Here is a 20,374-nt window from a genome sequence, read left to right as displayed (position 1 = left end):
CTTAAATTAATGTGGAAGCACAAAAGACCCCAGAATATTGGCAGTAACTTACAAGATCTAGTTGTAGGAAAGGATTTTCTAAATTAGAAGTTGCTCAGGAATTAAGGTCAGTAATCAACAAGTGGGACCTCATTAAATTATAAAGCTTCTGTACAGATAAAGAATTTAAAAAGTAATGAGAAAACCCACAGAATGGGAGAAAATCTTCACTACTGACACATCTGACAGAGGTTTAACACCCAGAATATATAAAGAACTCAAAAACACCCAGAATATATAAAGAACTCAAACACCAAATGAACCAATTAAAAGATGGGCTAAAGATCTAAACAGAGAGTTCTCAAAGGAAGAAATAATGATGGCTAAGAAACATCTCCCAAATGTTCAACATCATTAGTAATTAGAGAAATGCAAATTAAAACCAGACTAATGTATCACCTTACCTCAATCAGACTGGCTATGATCAAGAGAACAAATGATACCAAATGCTGGCAAGGATGTGGAGAAAGGGGAATGCTCATTAACTGCTGGTGGGATTGCAAACTCGTGCAACCTCTATGGAAAACAGTGTGGAGAACTCTTAAAACACTAAAAAGGAACCTACCATATGACCTGGTTATACCACTTCTTGGCATATACCCAAAGGACTCGTCCTATTGTAGAGACACTTGTATAACCAACCATGTTTATTGCTACTCTTTTCACAATGTCTAAGAGATAGAAGCAACCTAAGTGCCCCTCAAAATGTGGTATACTTACACGGTGGAGTTCTATTCAGCAGTAAAGAAAGATGAAATAATGAAATTTGCAGGTAAATGGATGGAACTATAGACTGTTATGCTAAATGAAGTAACAGACTCAGAAAAATAAAAGACATGTTCTTCCACATTTGTGGATCCTAGCACCAAATCCTTTTAAATTTTATGTTCTTTTAATAAGATGATGCTGTACAGCAGTTTCTTCTGCATGAAATAACTACCGTCATCATGACTTCAGCTGTTCCTGATCGCTAAACATTGTCACAATTGGGCTTGTTGACGATTGTGCTCCTTCATTAAAAGAGGGTCAAGAAGGGTCATTGGAGCCTCACTGCAGTATCCAGCCCCTCTTCCCAGCTAACTGTATGTAATTTGGCCCTAATCACGCATGGTCTCCTGGATTTGGAGAGGGCTAAAGTGTATAATCTGGAGAAGCCTAGGAAGAGAAGGCTTGATCCATGCTGGGTAAAGGCTTTCCAGTGTGCATACTCTCAGGTGATTCATATACCTCAGCAACCCCTCAGTTATCTCGAAGCCTTTGAGAAGGAACTGACACTGATTCTAATCACTCCAACAGCTATCAAAGTGCCTGAAAGCAAATCCTGAATCCATCACTTGAATCCAGCCTTGAAAGACAAAAGAAAAATGAGGAGGAACCCAATAGAAGAATGCTTTCAGAAGCTCTCACAAAGAAATTCCAATGGACTCTCATATGAACATTTGAAATGTGCCCTGTTTTGACTTTTTTCTAGTTCCTGGTCTGGAACTTGTAATGCTAATTACTCTTGCCTTTAATTCTCCTTCAGATCTCCTATTCACTAGTCAAGGACTTTCTTTTCCCCCTACAACCAAGAGTTATACAATTTGGGATTCTTTTAGATAGATCCACTGAAGGTGTATGTACCCCAATTGCCTCACGCTGTGTCCCTATTCAGCATGGAAGAAGCCAGAGTGGTCTGCATCCTGATTCCATATCCACAAGTTAGGTAACCTCTTCAGAAGATGGTGTGATAATAGGAGGTAGGAATTGGCTAGGCAGTCAGGGTAAAAAGACCCCAAAGAAAAGTAGCCGGTTTCTTGGCTAAAAGTCAAAATGTCCTTGGGCCTCTTAGCAAATTACTCCATTCCAAAGGCCAAAAATGTTGAAAGTATTTGGGAGCTCTTAGCTAATCCTTAAAAGATTTTAGAGTTACCTCTTCAGAGGGGGGAATGTTAGAGTAGCAGAAAATCCCCAATTTAAAAAAAAAGAAGAAAGTACATGAAGTTATCAGCGAAACGTGATGGAGAAATATGGGAGGAGTTGGAGGGGAGGGAGTGGGCATAGAATTGATCAAAACACCTTATATGCATGTATGAAATTCTCAAATTATTTTAAAAAATCCCAATGGAGTTTTTCTGGGATTAGTCATTGATTAGTACTTATATCACCATGACTATGTAAATAATATTCTCATGGAGTCATTGAAGATATTCTAACCATCTTTCATCTCTTTGCAGTTACATTTATATTTCCTCTGAGGAAAGTTCCCCTTTGCTCTGTGCTGCTCTCTGGGTCCTTTTTACAATTTCAACTCCACATTCTATACTTCCCTCCACTGTTGTTAAGACTCTCCTCTGAACATGCTGGAGCACATGGGTGTTGTATATAAATCTTTTGGCGATGACTGTTGTTTTCTGGTCTGCTCTATCTGGTATCTCTCTCAGCCTATTCTGTGGATATTGCTGGGGCTTTCTCTTCACTGGCAAATATCCTCATCTCATTTTTTGAAACGTTATTCCTATTTTATTTAATGTTTGAAAACAAAAAATTAAATTACTACATGATAGTTCATCATAGAGAAAGTTCTCTCTCTTCAGCTCTCTTTGCTTAGAAACAAAATCAACTCTCCAGTGGGTATGTCATGGAATCTGGCATCTCATTGTGGTTTGGATTTGCAATCCTCTAATGACCAGTGATGTTGAATCATTAAAAAAAATCTGCCACCACAACAATGGTGACAGCATATACAAGTCCCATGTGAGATGGCTTAGTGGGAGAAGGTGCTTGCCACCAGGTCTGATGACCTGAGTTCTGTCCCCAGAACTCATATGGTAAATGGAAAAGAACCAACTCCTGCAAATTGTCCTCTGATCTCCACAGGTAAACTGTGGCACAGGTGTCCCGCCCCTAATAAATAAATGTAAAAAGATTTACTTCATAAGAAATCTGTCATCAAACTCTTAATTTCCAACTCTCATTTTTATTTATAAAATTATTCTACTCATGTCTAATGAGTTTATATTTGTCCTTGTGTCTCTGAGTATATTAAAGCATTTTGAAAATTTCTTACTTTTACATTTTTGTTCCAAGTTTATTTTTATGTTTTAGTATCTTTTGTTCTGTATCTTGGTCCTCAAATAGTTCAAAATGTAACAGCTTACTGATGCTCTGTCACATAGGCATTACTGTACAACTGGGGAATCTTCCTTTGGGGGTGGGTAGCTAAGCATCTTTGGGTGTTTTTCTTCCAGATCAGATTCTCTAGAAAAGTTTTTTCCAGGTTTTTTGCTCCTGGAGCCTGAGGGAAAATGGCTTCAGCAATCTAATGGCTAAGTAATGGGTGTGTGTGTCCCATCATTCAGCATGTAAGCTTTCGGCTAACCTGTTAGTACAGCTCTATCCTTCAGCAGTGCCCATGTGTCCCAGTTCAGGCATCCTGATTTACCCTCTCCAAGAGTAAGCCTCCAGTCCTCCACCCACATGGGTGAGGGGCAGGTGTTTATCCCTGTGGAGTGGGGGAGGAGATAGTTTTCTATGTGATTTTTTTCAAAGGTTTTTAAGCCCCACAATTGCCTGCATTTCAAGATCTACCTATCAAATCTGCTGTGTACAAGTTTTAGGGAGCATGAAGCTGGGTTTCTCTTTGATTTTCCCCTTGCTGCTGTATGGTTCAGCTCTCCAGGCCTACTCTGTTACAAGGGCTTCATCTGCTGTTTTTGTTTCCAATTTTTTTTTTGTCACCTTTCTTTTTAGATTATTTAAGTCTGACAGAGTTTGGGGAGGTTAAATGTCCTTGACTAATTTTTAAATACAAATCAAAATGAGGTAGATGGATGTCTGCTGTCTTGTAACTGCAAAATAATAATTAATAATAATAATCAGACTAGTTCTGGAGAAAAAAACTCATCTATGTTCCAACCCACAATTGCGTAATTACAATAAGGTAGCCCTCGCATTTGAGGAAAAGTATAAGGAACCTAAAAGATGGCTTAGTGGGAACCTCATTTATCTTAAAACCCTGGATAGCAGTAGGATATCTTGTAGATCCCTGTGGAGGTTTGAATGAGAATGTTCCCCATAGGTTCCAAGTATTCAGACATTTTTGTCCCCAGTTGGTGGTACTGTTTTGGGAGGTCTTGCCGGTGTAGCCATGCTGGAGGAAGCACATCACTGGGAGTGGGCTTAGAGAGTTCTTAAGCCTTGCCAGCTCTTGAGTCACTCTCTTGCATCCTGTGCCTGCTTGAAGATGTGAGAGCTTAGCTTCTGCTCCTACTCTAGCCACCTCTGCCACCATGCCTCCCCACCATAATGGACTCTTGCCCCTTTGGAACCATAAGCTAAATAAACTCTTCCTTTTATAAGTTCCCTTGGTCATTGTGTTTCTATCACAGCAACAGAAAGGTGACTAATACAATGCCTAAAACAATACAGGCTATTGCTGTTGCTTTGGTTGCCTACCAGAACTTGATGGTAAGACTCTATTGCTGTGGCATATTTGAGTCACAGGACATGGAGAAATCAAGCTGGTCAGTAAACTTCCTCTTTATTGGCTAGCTTTCATAGTGCTGGAAGGTGCTGGAAGAAGAACCATCTACAGTCTTATCTCCAGCTGTGGACTGACTGAGCTACAATAATGACTGGCTTGGCCAGATATGCTCACTGGTGCAATAGTGGCATGAATGTTCTGAGGGTAACCAACAGCTTCCTGATTGAATTTAAGGCCTACTCCACAGGAGGAAATGCATGCCTGGTGCAATGAATTTTAATAAGAACCAATGGCTGGTGAGCTCTCTGGCCCTCGGGTGAACCTAATACTATTATTCTGCTAAATGGACATAGTATCAAACTACCTTCTAAGTATCCAGATTAGTATAGTTCTCAGTCATCACAGAAATTTTTTTTGCAGTGGATTGTTGATACAAAGACTCACAACTGGCCAAATTTCAGAGAATAAGTGTTGATGGAATGCTCAGCCATAAAGAGACATCTATTTCACATTCCTTTCTGCTCAAGTCTCAGGGAACATCGAGGAGGAGGGGGTGAAAGGTTGTAGGAACCACAGGTCAGAAAGGTTTGCTGCAAAGCAGTATCTTCTGGACATGACAGGGTCTCTGTACTCATGATCTTACAGCAGATATGGTTGCTTGCACAAAATCAAGTCAGTCAAAATTTCAGCATGGATGGGGAGGGCTCATGAGGTCCCACCTCTATCTCATGGCTGCGGGGGCTGATGGGGTATCAGTTTTCTTCAGGAGTGAAGGCTCTGGTAGGTTACTCATGCTCCAGTGATGGCATTACACCCCTGTACATATGGGCAGCCCAATTAGGCTCATATATATAAAAGGAGGATATGAAGCTGGGAGGAGTTGGGGGGAGAGTTGGGTGGTAGATATGATTGAAATACATTATATACCTGTATGAAAATTTCAAAAATGCAAATGCAAATAATAAAGACTATTAAAAATTCTCTGTTCATCTTGGGTCACAAAATACAAAATGTCTTACAGTAGTATCTACTGTGGCCCCACTTTATGACATAATCACCTGGCAACCTCCATTAAACCAGGCTTCCCTCTTGTGGGCACTCAAGTTTGTTAAATCCAGAATTCAGTTAAGGACAGCTTTTATCTTGACACCAAAACATCATGTCAGGACAGTCAATTTGGCCCATTTAGAAACACAATTGCATTTATTGTAAATGATATTCAGATTTATTAGGATTAAGGACCCTGCATTAACACAGATGTGGGGTCCCACAAATATTTCTTGCGGCCTTTTCTGTGCAAGTTTCTGAATTAGGTGCTGTGGTGATGCTAGGAAGGAAAAACCTAAAGAAGCCCTTGCTTCATTTGCTTTTTGTTGATTTTAAAAATCACTTTTTTTTGAAGATCACACAGCTGCAATGCATTATTGATTTCTTAGTAGTTTTGATGAAGACAACACCTATAACCAGAATACCCAAGTTTGTATTGCCCATTAGATCAGAGACAGGGATTGATTGCACTTACTCAGAGCTAAGGAAGCAGCAGTCTAACACCCCAGAAAACTGTCTTACATCTCACCACCAGACAGCAGATCACACAGCAGGGGGACAAAGGCAGTCAGGTGTTCCAGAACTCTGTCTTGCCCCTCTGGTCAGACTACAAACTTCATCCCTGAGACCCCTCTTACCATCTCCTGAACTTCTCCCTCATTATCCGCCTCTGGACAGCTTGTGCTCAGGCACTTTCAGGTGATCTGAGTCTGGTTACTGTCTGCCAGTGTCAGTCCTGTACTTTTCCAGGAGGAGAGTTAGTTCTGAACAAGCAAGGTATTTGTGTAGTGTGTGTGTGTGTGTGTGTGTGTGTGTGTGTATGCACACACATGCACTGACCTATTAATGTGGACATGCAGAATAGTTCCTATGATTTCAATATTATTGTGCACTTAGATTATGAAATATAAAAGTGCTCCATCCATCCCTCCTATTCCCTATTCTTCCCTATTTAGAGAAAATTTTATAAGACTCATTTCATATGAAAAATGGCACTGTGTGTCCTGCTACTGTGTGTATAGTTGATTTCTAACACAGATTTTTTTTACCAGTAAGGGAATTCTCTGGCACCAAGCTGTGTACCTTGGAGCATACCATATATAACAATAGTTATACGAATGAGGATAAGAAATAAGAAAACTAAGAAGCCTTCCCTAAGGCCAATAAAGCTTGGGAGACAGGAGGAAAGAAAGGCCAGATTGGCTCTTAATAGTCCCCTGCCTATTTCTTTATGTCAGACAATTTCATGCTCTAAATTTCAATCAGCTCAGTATTGTTAGTGAAAACACATTCATTTAAATTCTTCATACCCATGATTATGTCTTAGTAACAATTGATATAGCTTAGTGTTCTAGGATTGCTTCCTGGACTTAATTTTGGTTGACTAGCTGTATGCCCTGGTTGGCTTGGGTCATCAACTTGATACCTGGGAAGAGAGAACCTCAATTAGGGAATACATTTCCTCCATTGGATTGGCCTGTAGACATGTCTATGAGGCATTTTCTTAATTGTTGAGTGATATAGGAGGGTTCAGTCCACTTTGGTTGGTACCATCCTTGGGCAGGTGGTCCTGGGTTGTATAAGAAAGCAAGCTGAGCACAGGCTGGAGGAATAAGCCCGTAAGTAGTGTTCCTCTTTGGTCTTTGCTTCAGCTCCTGCCTCTAGGTTCCTGTCTTGGTTTCCCTCGATGAGAGACTATCACTTGGAAGTGTGAGATGCAGTGAATCCTTTCTTCCTAAAGTTTTTTTTGGTCAGAGAGTTTTTATTACAGTAATAGAAAGCAAACTGAAATACCCTGGCAGCCTTGGCTGCTGAATTTAAGACTTCACCATAGTACAAGCCAGATGTCCCTCTTCTGTAAGTTTTGCTATTGTTGGCATCACAAATACAGGGTTATGGAGAGGTGTTCTGTAGACCTCTATAGATGCCATCATCAAATTTCTGGGAGGGAAACTTGTTTTTGTTCTAACTCCATGAGTTAGGTGGGCCTTCTAGAACATGGACAGTGTCTTCCTAGACTGTGGATGTCTCCCCTACCTGTGTCATTTGTAGACACCACACAGCAGGAGCCATCCCAGTTGTAGTTTTGGGTGGTCCATAGAGTATGATGTGGTATAAATATTGCTATAGGCCATATTGTTCCCTGCTACCAGATTTAAATAATGTTTAACACATCATGTGAAAACAATATATTCTTTAGAGGGAGACACCTGCCGTTTTCTCTCTTTTCTAGGTACAATGTATTCCCAGCTATAGATATCAGAATAGGTCACAGACTTAAAAATATTCCATAGTAACTTGCAAATTTTGTGGGCTCTTGAGGAGGTGTGTAAATCCCCACAAGGCATGATGTGGATATGTGATCACCATACATCTATCTTCCTGTGAGGCAAAAGTCAGAGATATTCAAAACATTTTTTGCCAAGTGCATCCAGATGTTTTAATTTCAGTTCAGCAGTATGATGTCTACTTGAAGGCACAAAAGGCTCAATATTAACAATATAAATAAGTAATATAAGTTGTCTTTGTAGAATCAGCTTTAAATCTCCTGCTTGGGCAGCCACTGGTCTTGGGACATCTTTACCCCGTTGTAGAGTATTTAAGGCTTAAATACAGCAAACTTCACTGCTGTTGTCTTCTCTGAGTGCTTTCCCACAGGTCAGCTCACTTCTCACTTAACCGATCTTCCAGCTCTCCTGTTTTCCAGGTTTTCAAGAGAACCTTGTGTCCCAGCTTGAATGAATATTCACACAGACCTGTTAAGGCCAACATCTCTAACACGTGTAAGTTTTAGAAACACTTAAAATTTGTCCTAGATAGGATACACAATTCTAATTTTAAAACTCCTGAACTATTACAGTATTACCCAATTTAAACTGTTTATGGACAAACACTGCAGACCATAGTTGAATTGCGAGCCAAGAGAATACTTCCTCCTTTTAACTTGTCTCCCCATCTATTTTGTCATAGTGCTGGAAAACGAGTGAGCAAAGATTCTACTTGTCTACTATGGCCACCGAGGAAAAGCTTTTCTTTTTTTCTCTAACACTTTTCTCTGGAACATTGGTTTTTCTGTGAACTTCTAGATCTGAGTTTTATAACAGTGATAAGGAAGCAGGGAAAAGCTAAATAAGTTTCTTTCTAGATTGTCCTTTTCTGTATAAGAACCTATTAAGTCTAAGGTCTTGTTTTATTCTCATCAGGAAACTAGAAACAATAACAGAAGTGTCACTTTCTCATAGCCAAACACATGAGTCCATTTCACATATATTGCTTGTCTTACTCTCAGCATGCGGCAGACACCTTCGCTCCTCTAAAAGGCCAGTTTCTCCCTAGATGTTCAGGTGACCCTTCCCTGTCCTCTTTTTATCACTACACAGTCCTTGTTTTCTACTCACTATCATTCCCATAAATAATTCACCTTACAGCCTTTTTTCTTCAGGCATCCACAGAAATAGCTTATGTCATGATCAGTGTGGACCTTCATGCTGTCAGAGCCAGTGAACACTTCTGTAACATTATTGAGCTCAGCTACATGTGGCTAGTTCTTAGAGCTTGTCCCTGAAATGTTCTTTGGAACTGCCCTCTCCTCAGTCTTCTTCCCCCTGCCATGCCTAATCACCTGGATGGTCTTTTCCTTTCCTTTATCTTTGATGGTGAGTCCCAAAGTTTAGCAACTGAGTTCCCCTCTGTTCCCAAGCTGTGGTTTAAATTAGGCCTTTGGTGGGAATCCTACCTACTTAGGCCTCTCCTCTTCCTCCAAGTTCCAGACTTCTATAACAAATGACATCTCCATTGGGCATCTAGTGATCACCTCATTTTCACATGTGTGAAATCAGATTCGTAGTCCCCTTTCATGTTTTTCCCCCTCTCTTCCCCTACTCAGATGGGGAGACCAATGTGGTCCATGCTTCAAGCTCAACCTTCAACCTCCTTGACTTTTCATGCTCCACATCAAACAGCATCCAAGGCCTATCACTTTTACATGTGTTATGTATTTCAAGTACTTCTGTCTCTACGACTTCTGTGGTAATTCCAATGTTTACCCTTCTATACTTCTATAGGAGCCCAATCTAAAGGATTTCTCTGCTTCTACTACAATATGGCTTCACCAATTTTAAAAAAGAACAGTTCATCTTTTGAAAAAAATTGATGGTGACTGGCATATTTATCTGTACCTATAAGGATCTATAGTTAGCATATAGTAAATAATTTTTGTCTAGGGATGTGACAGACTTAGGATTTTCTCAAAGATCTATGACCTTTCCAGCCATGTGTATTTGGCTACGTGTACAGTGCCACACATGAGTTCCCTCCCATTGTGCAGCCTTGCAGTTCAATTAGGTAGCTGTTGATTATCCCTAAGATAAAAGTTCCACTACTACCCCAGTGTAGTTACTTGCTGTAACTACTTACTTAGAGCTGAGCTTGACCATCGATTGATATTCCCCCTTAGTAGCTTCCACAGTGTCCTCCAAACTATGAGAGCTAGCCTTCTGGTCAGTTCCAGCCTCATTACTCCAAGTCCTGTGTCCAAAATATGTTCTTTGATCAACGGCCTGTGTCTGAAGTATGTCCTGTCTTCAACAATAGAACATATTGTGGGTAGTAGTCTATGTAATTTGGGAGTCTCTTGAACTACCCTAACCAACAGCTCAAAGGGAAATTTATCCTATCTGGCACTGATTTTCTTGTTACATAGCCTTCAGCTGTACACATGCACTCATGTACAGGTATTGTATGTATATTTTCAGTAGGCTTTTGAACTAATACATTTCCCTTTGTTTTTTCACAGTACCTAGGAATTATTTCTCTCTCCTCTCTCTCCCTGTCTAACTCTTCCTCTTCCTCTTCAGTTAAACTACTCCCATTTTCTCCAGTTCCCCCTTGATAATTAATACCTGTCTCCTATGACCCTCCCCATTGAGCTCTTTACCCCCATGGTTCCTATATAAAATTTTTTTTCCTCTCCTAGTTGAATACTCCCATTTTACCCATTGCATCCTTGGTAACACCCATCTCCTACTCTCCCTTTCTCTCAGGCTCCTTCTTTCCCTTTCATTTCTTTCCATTTTCCTGGCTCCTGCAGCTACATCAGGCTATACATTCACATATAATATGAACTTGTAGCAATGATGACAGCATGCACAAGACCCATTGAAAAACCAATCAGTCAAAAGCCGGCATAGAACTAGGGAAATAGGCAGGAGACCACAACCTTGGCAAGGAATTACTTGCAACTGATCACTGCTGGGTGATGGAGAGTTGGTCTTTAAAGGAGTTACACTGGATAGGCTGAACAGGCTCCAATGGATGAACTCACACTGAGGGACGTTTGGGTACACAGACTTGACTTGCTAGGCCTTAACATATATGGCAAAATGCATAAAGTCCTGTATGCAGGCTCTGTGAGGTGCAAATAGGGAAGGTGGTGCCAAATATGATTAAGAAAATCCACAAAAATTTAATAAAAATATATAAATAGAGCAATTCAGTTGTGTTGCTTAGTTCTTACACTGGAGTCTTTTCCTTCAACAGTGGAACCAAGCATCATCCTTCCTTGACTTGGGTTCCCTGCATGACATACTGCTTCTCCCTCTGGCTCTTGCCTCTCCCCACTGTTACATGTGTTGTTTTTTTCTCATAGACTTTCCTTCTGCTCTTTAGACACTGGGTTGCTTTCTGACTCTGGGCTTTTGCAGTTGCCCTTTTTTGACCTGGAAACTTTTCCAAGCAGCTGGTAGCTTCAAACATAGCTGAATGGCTTACAGCATTTATCAAGTAGAATCCAGTTTAAGGTCTGTGGAAGTAGAAGATTAGTTCTTCAAATTCTCTGTGGCCCCTAGTGTCTAGCTAGGTAAATGAGTGAACAAAAGGTCTTTTAGATATGGTGTCACCAAGGAGGGAGATACTGAAGAAAACAAAGTCAAGAAGGACTTGGAAATAAAGGAGGCTGCTCTGCTACATCCATCTCACCTCTCCTGTGCCCAGAGTAGATTCTCTAAGGTGAAGGAAGGCGAGAAGATTAAGGTGATGTGCCTCCTGCTTCCTGGGGAGATAGCAGCATTTGCAGTGAAACCCAGAGGCACAAGATAGGACATCCAGCTAGGGGTGTGAAGGAAGGCTCACCAACAGCTATGTCGTGAAAGTAGCAGGCAGTGCCGTCGGACCAAGTGAGCCAAACAGCCCCACGTGCGAAAAATCTCTGTAAATAGGCGACACAAGACTGGCTAGCCACCATACCCAAGGCTACCCCACTTACATCTCAGTTATGTGATTAACCCTAAGGGAGGGGCTGGGAATGGACAGTGTATTACAGGGTTGGCTTTCTGACTTGTGAGAGCTGAGGGCACACACTACATTTTCCCAGTCATACACCTTGTTCAGTGATTTACTGGTAGCTATGGTGGGAGCATATATATATCAGAAAAATCAACAAATGCTAGAAATTGGGGCTTTTCTTCCCCCTCTTTACTACTTAGAGGTCCTGGTTCTTAGCACACTGCTAGCAACAGATCCCTAACTCACTGAACAATTTGCCCAATCTGGATGAGGTCTCTAAACAGAAATTTAGTTGATTTATAGGATTTTATTTTATTACTGCTCTATTCCTTATCCCTACTTGAATATGTCATTGGATCAAGAGAGTGCTTACTGCAGTATGTGGACATGCATAGAGGTGACAGGTTTACCTACAGTATTCATGAGGGGTACTGGTATAGGAAGTCAGACAGGCTGCAGTTTTAGAAATGTGTCTCCATATGGCTGTACAGAGGAAGAACAAAGTTCAGCCTCTCATTTCTGGGAATACAAGCAATGTACCAGCTGTGAACATTGCAACAAGCACCTCCAGGGCAGAGACTGGACCACCGCCTCAGAAACCCTCTGTAGGGAAGAAGTGCGAGGAAGAGCTTGGGAGGACTTTCAGTGCTGGGATCAACAGCTCCAAAGATGAGCAACTATCCAGTCCCAGCCACCAAGCCAAATACCAGAGAGGAGGCCAGGGAGTGCTGAGCCTCAGAACATGAAAGGTACCTCAGAACATTTTTGTGGTAGTGGCAAAAAAGAATCAGGAGCAAGAAGGATGGCATGGGTGGGCTCTTTCTATCAGTTCAGAGACAGAACAGGCCCTTGGTACATAGGTGATGAAGCTCAGTTCGAAATCTACACAAGGTAGGCAACAGTCTCTGTCCACCTCTGTCCAGTCTACTGGGTGCCTGGCTCAGGGGCTGCAGCACGCCTCCCACAAGGGGATGGCTCTGGTTGGCATATCTGTACTGCATGACCATCATGCTTGCCCTGCCGAACTGGGTTTAGATATATGTCATGCAAATGCAGAAGAGAGGGGCATTGAGGAGACTAGGGGAGGGGGTCACTTTTCAGGGGGAAAAATGAAATGGCTGCTCAGAGGGCTGGAGGTAAATAATGGAGAATGCCCAGGGCTTTTCAGCTGTGATCTTGGCCTTGAAGCCTGGTTATATGACTCCAAAATCATTGTATTGGCAAGGAGAGTCACCCCTTTGGTCTTTTCTGTTTCTTCTTGGGGAGTTCCACCTCATCATTTGTTCTCGACTCTTTTTAGGCTCAGGCTCCTGTTGTCTGTCCTAGAGAAGAGTTAGCCCTGTTTTCTTCAAAATCTAGGTTTTTTGGGGGGGCTGGGGAGGGTTGTGTCTAAATTTGTCTCTGAGGTCCCATTGTGTTTCACAGAGCTTGAAAATACCAGGAGAGTTCACACAGAGTTTTGAAACAGAGTGCCTGGCAGAATGAGTGACCCTGAAATATTCCCCCCAGGTGAGGCTAAAACACTAAGCTTCTGACAACAGTGGTTCATGGGTGTCTCGAAGAGTTGATTTGGGCCATGCCATGGTTGCAGACACTAGAATGACGGGGGTTAAAGAATGCTTAGAGGAAGGTAAGGAAAGGGAGGGTACCGAGCAAGACTTTCAGAGATTTGTCTGTGTATGAGACTGAAATGATCCAGGTGGAATGAGCCCAAACCTGATAGGAGGATCCAGGCTTGGAGAAGATCATGTGTGTTGCCAGGTGGGGACTGGGGCAGAGCTTGACTACAGCAATTCAGTTCTGACTGTGCAAAATTTGAAATGATAGATTTTTGGACCTTGAATCTGAATGCTGCCACTTTGGTGTTGAGAGAGAGGGAGTGGGCAGACTCAGGATCAGACATTCTGGTGTGTGGTCCCATGAGCTGCAGCTGTGCTATGCAGCAGGCCATTCTTCTCAAGGAGTAGATGTTGTATGATCTTGAGCTGCTTTGAGCAGATGCCCTTACAGGAATTCTCACAAGCACAAGGCCCCTTAGTCTCTGGATAATCCCTAGCTCCACCAAGAAACTGGGAACATAGGGTCTAGTTTTGGAGTTAGCACTGAGGAAACCACAAGAAACACTGGAGGGAGGAGGAATGTTGTGCTGTGTGACCAGAGGCCCAACAGTGGCACTGAATGGCAGTTGCTTGGGGGCAGTTGATTGGTAGCAGTTGGAACCTGAGGTCGTTGGACAAGGTGGTTCCGTGCAGTAGCAGGGAATGATTCCAGCCACTAGTTCTCAAAGATCTGACAGGTGCTGTGGGCCACAGACTGGGGCTGAGGGAGGGTTGCAACAGATACAGAATATGCTAAGAAGCACTTCCCTTTTTTATGTTCAAAGTATCTATCTATGAGCTTGGAGTCAAGTCCTGAGACCAGGAATACCTGGAAAGAACGGTGCTGCCCAAAGGGGTGGGTGGGTGAAGGACCTGGCCTCAGAGGCCACAGTATGTGCCTCTGATGTCTCGCATAGCTAGGCAGAGTTTGTGCACTCAGAGCCTGAAGCAGCTGCTTGCTGGCCGGGCTGTCACCAGATGCAGCCAGGAGATGTATACCTGGCATTGCCAACAAAGCCATGAGAGAAACTGGAAGTCAAGTTATTTTTAGAGTAGGGAGCAGCACCTGGCCAAGTGTGCTAGACTTGACAGTAATTATGATTCCTATGTCCCAAAGGCCTGTGGGAATGAGCAGTCAAAGTCCACTCTTTTCCACACTGGGAGTCTCCTGGGGCAGCAGCCATACTGCTTTTCTTCGTTGTTTGCCTGACTCCAAGCAACTAGAATTGGTCCCGTTGGTGTCTTCTGATACTCCTCTGACCCCCAGGCCAGTTTCTTCCTTCAGCCTTACTGCTAACCTTGGACTGATGCCCTGGGTCAGCCTCCTATACCTGCCAGACCTCAATCAGCTAGCCTCTCTTCCTGGGAGCTTTCCCTACTTCCCTTGAGGATTTCTCCTGACTCAGCAGAAGTACTGCCCTCTTTTAGGTTTTCCAGGCTCCCAGGACCTCCCTACCATGTACTGTGCCTGAATCCTATCCCGTGTTCATAGTCTTTATCACAAGGATGAGTACATCTCTGGCCAGATGTTTCCCTATAGCAGGTTCTTTGCCAGCACCGGCCCTTTTCCTACACAGCACATAGCACACACACTGGGATGTGAAGTGACACAGGACGCACACTGAATTTCTCTATAACCTAACCTGTCTTCTGCCAGGAATAGGATCCCACTTGAGTGTCAGCAGCTTTGATATTTCCAGCCTGAAGCTGTAGAGTCTCAGGCAGGCTTTCTGAAGCTCCAAGAAGTTTTTCCCACACTGGCCAGGTGGTTCCTCGGAATATCAATCTCTTTTCTGAACTGTGTTCTTTGGTCTTCTTTTTTTCACACTGGACACCTCTCTCTCCCATTAACAAGCTTGTTACTCCTTACATTGCTCTGTAATTTCTCTTCCTCTAAGTTATTTTCAGGATTCATTTAGATATTGAATTTTCATTATGTCAAAATATCTTACAGTTGTGGTTTCTGTGTGTGCATGTATATGTGCGTGTCTACTTTCCCTTACTGATTCACGTTCTATAAGGGGAAAGACCGGGTTTTGTCCTTTTCCATAGCCCCTTGCAAGCATAAATAAAACTTCGATAAAATCTTATTAAAGTGACATAGAAAACAAGTAAAATATGTGGTTTCTACTAGAAAGTAAAGCCACAGGATTGTGTGGGGTCATGCTTTTTAAAAATGATTTTGATTCCTCTAACCCTTGAGCCCTTGAGTTCATGTCCTGAATAATAATAAATACTGAATGGACTAATCTTTTTTTAAAAATAGGGTGGGATAAATACAGGCAATTTTTATTAATCAATGGAATGTTTAGATGGTCTAATAAAGCAACTTGGAAGTAATAAATAGGACATCAGTGTCACTGAACTCATCCAATGGTATAGATTTGCTACTTCACTACAGATCTCAGAAAAAAAATAGTATTTGGAAAATGGAGGGTTGTGTCCCAGTCAAGCATTTGATTTCAGGGATATGAGCCTGAGGCAGAGTACTATCTCCATAAACAAATCTGGAAAAGGAGCAGCAGGAAACAGGAGGAGTCAGTATAGCGTCCTGATTTCTGTGATTAACCAGTGATACGACTTTGGGCCAGGAACTTCTCTAGTGCTTTCTTGCTTATAAACAGAGTTCTGTTAGGACCCCTTTTGTTTAAAATTGAGAGGTTATTTCCTGATCACGGAAGCTGCCTCTGAAGGTCACTGTGATGAAGTGGGAAATGACCTGGTGACTCCTAACTAGTAATCTTAAGGACGGGAAGACACATAAGGCACTTGAGCTTAACTTCAAAGATTTACCGGTATTCTGTACAGATAAAAAGGAGCTAACCTTTGCTATATCAAAACTGGGGCCTGTAGAGCTGAAGACCAGGGTTTAGGCCTTGTGATCCATTGTTGCCTGTGGAAAGAGCTTGCCTCCAAAGATTTTGGAGAGATAATGTATATGAAGATCTGGCCGATAGTGAAATTCTTCCGCAAAAACAAGTGGCAGGAGTGTGAGATAAGATAGTGACAAGTTGTGCCCCAATTTCATCATTTATTTTATGGCATTGGGCTAGATACTTGCCAAAGATATTTGAATAGGATTTTTCTGAACTTCATTTTCTCCAATACCATAGAGTTGAAATAGATGACCCTTGACTCCTTTTTAGTGCTGCCAATGTGATTTAATTTTGTATCCCTGAAATAATAGGAGAGAAAGTTTAGACCTGATCCTCCCTATAGTGTTGGGAGGGCCTGAGGCCAGAATTGCTACAGTCCTTGCTACCTTGTAAGAAATGCTATGCAAGCGAGTCCTGCCATTTCTCCGTCTATGACTTCCTCTACAATGCTGGTAGGTTTCAACAGAAAACCATGTAATTTAGAGCACTACTTGTTAGTGGAATAAACAGGCAGCTGGGCTCTGAGGCTGCAAAACTTCTCAAATTCTTGAGGTCTCTCAGCTCTTTAAGTCTCCCTAGTCACATGAAAACTTTTCTGCATGTAGTCACTGTCCTTTGCACTGAATTAATGCCTACATCTACCCATCTCCTTTCATGAGTTGGAAGAAATATCACAACAGAGCTGATTTTTTTGTTTGTATTGCCCAGCATTTTGAAGTTGGAGGCATGCTTTTCTCAGTCATTTTCCTTAAACTTTACCAAGGAAAGATTTCTTTTAGAATATTCTGACATCATGATCGGTGTTATTAATAATGGCTATAACATATAAAATATTCTCAGACATACCGCATTATACCTGCATAGTTATGCATTTTCCTCTATGGGGCTTTTAAGAGTAAATTTAATACACTCACCAGTTAACGGTTTATACTGGCTCACATAGTGTGGCTTCTGATGGATGCTCAGCTCTATAAAGATTCTTGGTTGCAATAACAGAAACCTAAGTTATATTTGTTTAAGCAAAACCAGGAATTTATTTGATTAGATAGTTCAGTAATCTTGGGGATGTAATAGCTTAAAGCATGATTATATCCAGGGTTCAAAATGTAACCAAGACCAAATCCCTTACCCCTGCTGTCTCTTTGTGTTGGCCTTGTTTTTCAAGTAAGATGCCCCTGCATGGTGGAAAATATGGCTTATCACATGCCATAGTTTTCTAAGCCTCAAATAGATGCCTCTTTTTTGATAATTCCAGTGAAAGTTTTGGGCAGAGGTCTTACTGGCCAAACACGGGTCAGGAGCTTTCTTCTGCTCCAGTTACTGTAGCCATGGAGAGACTACCCCAAAGGGCCCAACCAAGGGTACCTCCAAGCACAAATATGAATGGGAGGGAGATCTCACACAGATACTGGGTAGACAAAGCAGCTCCATGCATAGTTAAAAGGTGATACCTCTTCTCAAGTTCCTTATATTTCTAGGAGAGCCTGAGTGACCACTGCAATACATTTCACACATGAATGTGGGATGCTGTGTGTTTCCTGCAGTTTTCCTCAAGGGGCAGCTTTCGCTCAGTCACTTCCTAAAGTGTTCTTGCTGAGATGCAGTGATTCATTTAGCAAGGGAATCTTTGCAACTGGAGTTATTTCTTTTCTTGGACGTGTTTAAGTATAGGTCTGGCATGACATTTTGTATCCAATGATTTCCAGGCAAAGTTGGTTAGTCAAGACTCCCAAGTCAGAGGCCTGGGGTTCAAGGCTCAATTTTCACTGAGTTATGGCCAAGGTTTATCCATTTCTCTTCAGTTTTCTGATTGGCATAAGACCACCAGTTTCTTGTCCTATGACTGTGGATGGCTTTGGGGGAGAGGGGCTAAAGAAGATATGTAGAAGGTTCTTCTATAAAATTAGGTGGTATCCAGAACAAAGGTCATGTGCCATATATAATCTAAACTAGTATAAGGACAGTATGTTTTCAGATATTTGATTGTACACGTTTTAAATATGTTGCCCACTTATTAAAGTTCCCATTTACGTTCAATTAGGCTACATCTCCTTATTTTTGCTGCCAGAAAATATAGCATCATGTTTCTATGTAAGGCCCCAAGTGGCCAGGAAGGAGAGAGAGCCAACTCTATCTCACAGACATTAGGGGCCCTTCTGCTCTTCCCAGAAGATCTTGTATTAGAAAACATAGTGGTTCTAGATCCTCATATGATGTAAAATATGTGCAGGTGGAGAGATGGAGTGTCTATGGGCTGAGATCCTCATGAGCCCTCAGAGACACTGAGGGAATGCTGCCATGCGAAGACAGGTATAGCCAAACAACTTGAGAAATTGCCTTCATTTTAAGGGACTGTTTTAAAAAGAAAAATCTAGGAGCAAAGCAAGCCCTGGGTTAATTCCCTACATGCATGGGAGTCTGGCATGGGTAGGTATAGGACAGGATACTCGTAGGATGTAGCCTCAGACCTGAACTGGTTAAAAGCAGATCTAAAGGCTCTGGAACAAACTGAAAATATCAGCTGTCTTCTTTATCTTAGCTACCTCAAAGGATGTGATTATCAGGCTCCTCCATTGTGAATTAGAATTCAGAAATAAAGCATATATACTTCTTTGCCAAAGGAAAAGCTATCAACTTTAAAAACTCTTAAGTAAAACAGTCTGTGTAATAATCAAGTTGATGGCTGACTTCAGTGTTCCCTGAGTGAGGTAGAGAGAAAAATGTTCTCTTGTGACTGGATGCAACTGTAAACACATTATGAGGCTCTGACTGGGGTTGAGAGTCTGGGTGAACCAGCCAATTCAAACTGTTGGACACTTGTCAGGCCTGTGGCCCAGGTCACAGATCATTAACAGACACCCTGTAGGTCAAAGTCAATCAGCAGAAGTGCTATTTGAGTGCTTTGAGTGCAAAACTGAGTTGGTTGTAGACATTTTAAAAAATCAGAACTTTCTGAGTGCTAGAAATTGTGTTTCTGGCTTCTCTTGAAAGAATAAAAAATGAAAAATACCCCAGGCAGATGGGGAGAGCTGACTGGGCTGAGCCCCAGCCCCTGTCCCCTCTGACTGGCTGTGGCTCTGATGGATGGTGCTGTCTTGTTCCCAACTCTTGGCCTTGTACTTCCTCCTAAGATCTTATAAACAAGAGGGGAGGATGAAGAAAGTTTGTAAAGATTTATAAGCTGAACTCTCTTTGAGAACAGACATGATTCCAGGAATCTGGAAGCAATACGTCATTCTTACAGGACCAGAGATCTACACTCTGCAAATCTGACTTAATTTGGTCACCTCTCATGTCTAGTTACATGATTGGAGCCCCTTAGGGAAGTAGCAGTCTTTCTGGGTTACCTGAGACTCCTTACACAGGCACAGTTGGCAGCTGGCTGCTGCTATCGCTGTGGCTATCGCTGTGGCTACTCAGGGTGGATCCTGTTGTGAATGACCTCTTTGGTCTTTTTTGTTTGTTTTGCTTTGTCAGAATGTGGGGTCTGTCCCTTCCCTCGTGGGTCATTGGCCACTGGTCCACGAGGACAAAGGGAGCAGAAGCAACGAACGGGGTCAGGACGGCCAGTGAGCACTGACAGAAGAAAGCCCTTCCGGGGAGGCAGGTTCAGTGATACAAACAGCTCCAGACTCAGTGAAACAGCTCCAGATTCAGTGAAACAGCTCCGTTTATTCAGTGGGGGTTAGGGAAAATATAGTGTGGAGGCAGCAGCCAATGCTTCAGCTGATAGGTGCTCATAGTATGCTTTATTTACATGTGGCAGTAGGCTCCTATCATCTATCTGGCAATGCCTAATTATCACATAGAAAAAACCTGGGGGTAGTTTTTACTCCAGGTAACTATGCCAAAGGTCATGTTCCAAATGAGGTCAGGCATCTGTGCTTGGTGGCACTCTCCAGGTAAGTCAGGCATAGAGCAGGAGGCCTCCTGCTGAGAAGGGGAGTCCTTCCATATCGCTATCCAGACATGGAGGACTACAACCCTAGCAGCAGTGTTCCCCAACATCAGAAAAGTTGGAGCTGAGGAGGTAAAAGAACCCTATGAAGGAAGTGAGAACTGGGAAG

Source organism: Nannospalax galili, unplaced genomic scaffold, assembly GCF_000622305.1.
Source record: "Nannospalax galili isolate Female #2095 unplaced genomic scaffold, S.galili_v1.0 scaffold155, whole genome shotgun sequence".
Taxonomy (NCBI): Eukaryota; Metazoa; Chordata; class Mammalia; order Rodentia; family Spalacidae; genus Nannospalax; species Nannospalax galili.
This window is presented reverse-complemented; position numbering follows the sequence as displayed.